The 6,990-nt window shown below is 41.9% G+C and overlaps 1 pseudogene; it reads right to left on the bottom strand.

Moving 5' to 3' along the window:
* Positions 1 to 4,829: 4,829 nt before the first annotated feature.
* On the bottom strand, positions 4,830 to 4,949 carry LOC136657981 (5S ribosomal RNA; annotated as a pseudogene).
* Positions 4,950 to 6,990: the final 2,041 nt, after the last annotated feature.

Here is a 6,990-nt window from a genome sequence, read left to right as displayed (position 1 = left end):
CCATTTGGCAGAATGTTGTCCTCTGCCCTGCAACCAGGGCTTTTTTTCTAATGGAACGCGGGGGGACGGAGTTCCGGCACCTTTTTACAGGGGCCCCTCCCCTTCGGAGGCATTCCAGGAGGCAGAGTAGATAGGCACAGGATTGGACCCTTAGGCTGCCATCTTATCCACAGTAAGCCCCATTCACTAAAGTGGACTTCTGAGTAGACATGCATAGGATTGGGCTCTTAGTCTGCAATCCTAGGCACTTTCCTGGGAGTAAGCTCCATTGACTAGAACAAGATTTACTTCAGAGTAGACATACCTAGGACTGGGCTCTTAATCCTGGCAGAGATATATATCTGCACCCGTTTTCACATGCTAAGGGCTGGTGAAAAGAGATTCTCTGTGTGTACAACATGCTGTCCAGCCTTGCCAGAGATCTTCCTCGTCCTTCCCCCACAAGCATGCCCTCCACCAGCCAGCATTTGCAGCTACTTTCCAGCAATGCACAGCAGCTGCTCAGGGCAGCAGAGAACATACAATTGCATGCCAAGTGCCTTCCCAAAGACACAGAGTATTCTGATACCTGAATTAAACCATATTTAATCGCTTGTTTGCAAAAGTAGCTGTTTCTATGTGCACCTAAGGACCCCTCTCATGTAAGAATTCCTTTTTTGTTCTTACTCCCACAGTTGCTTAGAGTAATTTTACTACATGGAACTCATGTAAGCCATTTTTCGGAATCCATTCACTGCTTCCTCTCCTCGAAGTAGTGCCACACTACATACTACACGCTACAAGTGCACCTGTACAGTATTTTTCCCCATGTGTTGAAAAAATAGCTAGGGGGAAGGGGAAGTGGAGATTGACAGCCCAATCCTATGCATGTCTACTCAGAAGTAAGTTCATCTTGAGGGGGGAAGCACATAAAAAATACTTTATTTCTCCAATAAAAAATGGTTTAAAAATAAATAAATAAATAAATAGATAGATAAATAAATAAATAAATAAATAAATAAATAAATAAAAGATTAACAAGTTGTGAGTTCCTGCACCTTTTTTTTCACAAAAAAAGCACTGCTTGCAACTGAATATTGGATTAAAATCCCTGGGATTCAGCTGCTCATAGTGCTCTTATCTCACTTGGGTTGGCACCGATTTCTGCTCATCAGAACGTCATCTTAAGCTGCAGTCATCTTAAGAGTCAGGAATAATACCTTGCACAAGGCATAAGTGGATAGGACTTTTAGGCCCAAACCAAAAGTACAGAAATTCGCACAGTAATGATCGTTTCCCACAGAACAGGTTTTAAGAAGCAATGCCCACATAGGGTTCTTTCTCCCATGGGTTTCATGCCACAAAACGTCCATGTACCTCTTTGCTGCTCTCAAACTTTCCCTTCTCAGCCACTTTTCCCTCTGTGGGATGTCAAATATATCTCTGTAAGAGAAAGACATTTTAAATTTAACAAGGGCAAAGGAAGCAGGGGGCAGAAGGTTTGCAACACCCAGTGCAAGAGTTCATTGCATCACCCCTCTGACGGACTTCCTCTCATATCAGACCATACAGACTAGATTACAAAAATCATATGCTCAACCTAAATGCAGTGGTGTCACTGGGTTTGGTGCAACCCCCACTAACTAACTAACTAACTAACTAACTAACTAACTAACTAACTAACTAACTTTCTTTCTTTCTTTCTTTCTTTCTTTCTTTCTTTCTTTCTTTCTTTCTTTCTTTCTTTCTTTCTTTCTAACAATACATGTCACCGAACAAATCAGTAACCGACACAAAACCACTGGCCAATTTGAGGATGTTCATGCAACTCAATAGGAGTTGTAGCAATAGCTCTGATACATGGAAATGAGAGCTGACTCATACTAACACCTTATTGGTTCCCTGCTATGTCATTATCATTAACACCTCATTGCCTCTCAGAACAATCAGTCTCATTGGTTAGTTCTGAGTTAAAGAAATCCATTTTTTTTGGTTACATAAGGCAGTTGTGTTTAGCTTTTCTGGTTATTTGGCCATACCTTTTGATATAACACAGCTATTTTAGTGTGGTTTGTTTCATTACATTTTGCATGAAATTCTGCAATGAATGATATATAACATGATGGTACTATTTAAAAAAAACACAATATTTCACAATTTTGGACAGTAGTGGTAACACATACACACGTATCACCCAGTGTGTGTGATCTGCACCCCCCCCCCGTACCCACCTAGCAATTCCACTTTTGGGGGTGTAAGAAAATGGTTAAGCAGGACTCCACTTCTCCCCTCCAAGTTGCTTCTTCCCAAAGCAGCTTTTCACAAGTGAAAGCCATCAGAATTTCATGCCCATGTATGTAGCACGTAATGAGGTTCTGATAGGGTGGAGAATTTGATCCCAAACACTTATCAGGAAGAGTGACAGATGAAATTTTGACAGCAGTATGGAAATGCGTAGTGGAGGATGTGAATGACGGTTTCAGCTTGATATAAGTCAGTGTGCCATGAACCAGTTTCAGTTCAGTAACTGTGGTTTAAGCCAGCTTAATCCTATTGACTCTGGTTGGATCATGCTGGTTTAAATTTCTGAACTCTTGCTCAACTGGTTTATGGACAGGATAGGTCAATTTTGTTAAAGGAGAAAAGAAGTCTTAACTGTGGGAAGAGCACACTGTACCAAATCCTCTTTTGCCATGTCCTCAAGAAAGCAATAGTTAAATAAGCCTCTTGTTTGTCTTATCAGTAGATGTTTTGAAGTCCCATTTGTCTAGTGCTGACAGTTGAGGATCTATAATCATGGTCTGCAAAGGGATGCTTCAGTCAGTCCCATATTTTGTTGTTCTCGAGTTGTGCTTCAAAAAGTGGAAACCTTCACTGAAGTCTGGCAGATAGCATCAAACCATTACTTGAGATGGCAATAGTTCTAAGGGCTGCAAGTTTTTCTGCAGTGGATTCAAAGTCCTTTGAGAATGTGGTGACATTTTCATTCCTCATACCATTTGAGCACAAAATGTTAGAATTAGTGACTAGCTCAGAAATAATTTATTTTTTTCTGAATGCCAGATAATCTTTTTTTTTTCCTTTTGCCTACTTGTCTTATATTTCAACTCCTTTTTCATCATGTAAATCATTTTGCCTCTCTTTGTCAGTTTCTGCTGAAGTGCTTATTCCCACATTCCCTTGGTTGGGCATCCATTCCATTTATATTCTAAATGTTTTGTCATTTGCACTTCTCCCCCAGCTGCAGTCTAAATATATGGTTTCCATGAGATTGGTTTATGGATATGAACTCAGTATAATGAATGACATCTACCTAGATCCCCAAAGTAGTATGCTTCGATCACTGTAGAGTGCACCACTGATAATATCTGCAAACAGAATCTAAATATCAGGCAATGCCATGACTTCAAATTTCAGAATATTTTTTTTAACCACCTGACAATTACAAGGCACAGCAAAATGAAAAGAAGTTGAATGCTAATGTTCAAACACTGTTACATCTGAAGAACAGATAAATAGTGATGGAAAAATTCTCTGCGGTTCACTGTGGTTGTGGTTCATGCTTACCAAGCCACTTTTCCATGTGCCCAGAAGGAGTTCATTACTTTACTGGAATTTTGTCCTGGTTTTTCATGTGTGTTCATGGTGTCTTGTTCATCAATGTTAATTGTTGGTGTAGTCAATTCCATATACATGCAAACTTTCTGCTCTCAAGACACACTTTCCACCTTGATTCCTGCCAAAGAATATTCACATATCTGCTGGAGAAACTCTGCATGTTCAGGAGCACATGCTCAATCCACACGGGATGGTCTTTGGAGTAGTGCGCACCCAGCGTTTTCCTGTGGCTGGGCATTTTTGGGTAGGCAAATTGCCTCTCAGTTGTGCTTCTCATTGAGGAATCTTGATAACGTTTCTTAAAGAACTTGGTTCTGAAAACCACTATACATATCATAATTGACAGCGTTTAATGGATAATGTAATGACATTTTTTCTCTTAGAGCCCTAATGTGGTAAGATGCAGAGATACGCCGCGTGGAGTGGCCACTGGGTGCAGCTGCTATGGTTTCTACCTGATGGTGACATCACCTCTGGGCGTCACCTCAAAGTCCCATGATTTATATCAGCTCACAAGTGTCTTTATGTCCTACTTATTCCAATGGAACTTACTCCCTTGTAAGTGTGCATAGGATTGCTGCCTAAATAAAATAGTAGATAGGCTGGGGCAATTTTATGTGCCAACAGATTTCCACTGATAATGGACACATTTTTCTTAACTGAAAGGAGTTGGAGGTAGATATTCTGGAAGAAACTCTGAAAAGGATGGAAGATGCTAAATCAAAAGGAAAAAGGTAGGGCTGAACCGGTTGTAGTCCTTCTCAAAAGAGGACATGGCTATGAAAGAGCCTGCCTTTTTCCTATACCTGCTGTTATGACAGTCTTTACAGTCCGTTCTTTCAGATTCCAGTTTATAGTCCGTTCTGTTCTTTCCGATTCCAGTTGCATTGCAATAGACAGAAGAACAGAGTTGTTGGAGGTAGGAATGCATCAGCCCTACATTTCACCAGTAACCTTGCAGATCTGACCTTTCTCAGCACCTGTGGGGCTTTGCTAAATGGTTTTTCCAATAAAGATTCTGAGAGAACAGACGATTAACTTAAACAGAGTTCTTGGGATGAGTCTTGCTGTAGAAAGGTAGAGTGAATGAATGTTCAAGCTTTGGTTTTGGTTGGCAACCTTCAGTCTCGAAAGACTATGGTATAAGCCTACAGCACCCGGTATTCCCAGGCGGTCTCCCATCCAAGTACTAACCAGGCCTGACCCTGCTTAGCTTCCGAGATCATGGTATAAGCCTACAGCACCCAGCATTCCCAGGCGGTCTCCCATCCAAGTACTAACCAGGCCTGGCCCTGCTTAGCTTCCAAGATCAGACAAGATTGGGCATGTGCAGGGTAACAGTTGCTGCAGGTACTGCTCAGAGTTTGCAGAGTTTAGGAGTTTACTAAGCTTTGGTTTCAGAGTTGGTATTTGGACATGACAGTACACCATCTTTAGGATTTCTGGGCCTCTATGGATTCCCCCCCTCCCCCAAGTTCTAGAAATAGTAAACTTGGTAGTTAGTCGTGTTCCAGTTAGCTCTCTATATTCAACATTGTTCAAACGGTTTATAGTTATTTCTCTGGTCTGGAGTACAGGAAACCACCCATATGGTCCCAATGTACACAGCATTGCTAGAACTGCTTGTCAACATCACTTATAACCCAATTGCTCTATACCACACCACAGTAATTTTTAAAAGCCGTTTCATTTTCTTTCTGAAAATGGCTTTGGTAATTTCTTGCTTCCATCAGCCTAGGCTCGCATACCATTTATAAATGTGTTAGGAGTTTTCACAGTCTCCAATATCAGCAGCAGACGGACTAGCTAACTCCATAAATTGATTTTCATAGTTATTTGTTCTTATTTGATTTTTCTTTATGGTTTTCATACTTGTAATTTCAAGAACTGCAAGATGGAGAGAGAGAAAAAAAACCACTCAGACAATGAATGTTTGAATTGGACATTAGTAAATGCCAGTGTTATGTTCATACATCTTTTGACATCTCTCAGTGTTTTTGGTTTTTGTGCAGAAAAAAAAAAATGATGGCTTTTTATACAGCAATAAGCCAATCACACATCTTAAACCTAATAACGACAACACCGGGCTGTGGGAAATTGCTAACACTTTTCCATAAAATGCACTATAAATGAGAAAATCTGATGCCATCTATCACTGAATTTTTAAAGTGAATAGTTCAGTTCAATGGATTTTTAATAGGAGTTTACTAAACTTATGGCCCAGTCCTACTGAAAAGTAATGCCGGCAGAATGCATGGGCTGTAAAGCACTTTGTGGCTGCGCAGGGGGTATGCCAGCAGGAGGCCAGAGACTTCCCACACAGGCTGGTGAAGCAACGGAGGCCTGCCGGAGAAGGCAAACCCATGTGGGAAGGAATGGGGTGGTGAAGGGGGTTGAACAGGGTACACTGGGGGTTGAACGGGGTGGGAGAAAGACAGAAGAGGGAGTAGATGAGCGGATCAGACATGGGAGGGGGCAGGTGGTGGCAGCAAACACTGAATCTCGACCCCCTTCATGGACCTGATCTGGCTGCACAGATCACTGCAGACTAGGGTGGTGTCACAAAGTGTAGCACAGGCACTGAGCTTTGAGATGTCTTTGCATATTTGGCAAACCTGGCAGGCACACCTGCGACTGCGCAAACGCTTTGTTGATATGTTGAGTGTTGAAAAGCCAGTGCTCGGGAAAATAGTAGAAGGTTATAGAAAGAGCTAGCCTTGAAAATGTTATGAAGAAATCATATCTATGGAATGTGTTTGCGGTTAAGCTTGAGAGCCGGCTGGTTACAGCCAGTATGACTCTCAACATCCTCTTAGAAATTTCCCTATTATGTAGCCTTATATCATGTGTTTTGAGACTTAATAAAAAGCTGGGTCAGGAGCAGGGAGACACTTCACTTCTCCCTTGATTCCTTCTTGCTCCTGCTTCCAGCCGTTTTGCACCTCTCTGAAACCTGTCTCTGTTGTCTAATTCTTGCCATGGCTTCTCTGCCACACCAAAGCAGCATCTCGAGCTGCTTCCCAAGTAGCACTGCAATGCTACAACAAAGAAAACCTCAGTCGGGAATCAGCAGGGCTGTAAACCCGTCAACCCCCAACTAAACCTGACTGGCTTCTGTTTACTTTCCCAATTGCTCTGTACACATCAACAGCTCTCAGCCCATACAACAGGTGAGTTTGCAACACCCAAAGTCGTCCTTCGCCCAGCCTGAGTCCCTGCTTGGCTTTACACAGGGAGCAAGGTACCAAACATAAAAGGGCAATTTTGATAGGTCAGAACCAAGTCAAATAGTCAATTTACAAGCCCAGCACAGTCAGTCTCCCCAATCAAGAGGATCAGCTCCAGCGTCACCTTGGGAGTAGTTAACTTCTTAAGCAAGATATACTTTTACCA

The sequence above is a fragment of the Tiliqua scincoides genome, chromosome 7 (assembly GCF_035046505.1).
Source record: "Tiliqua scincoides isolate rTilSci1 chromosome 7, rTilSci1.hap2, whole genome shotgun sequence".
Taxonomy (NCBI): Eukaryota; Metazoa; Chordata; class Lepidosauria; order Squamata; family Scincidae; genus Tiliqua; species Tiliqua scincoides.
Note: the sequence above shows the minus strand (reverse complement) of the source record. Positions and strands in the feature narration are given on the sequence as shown.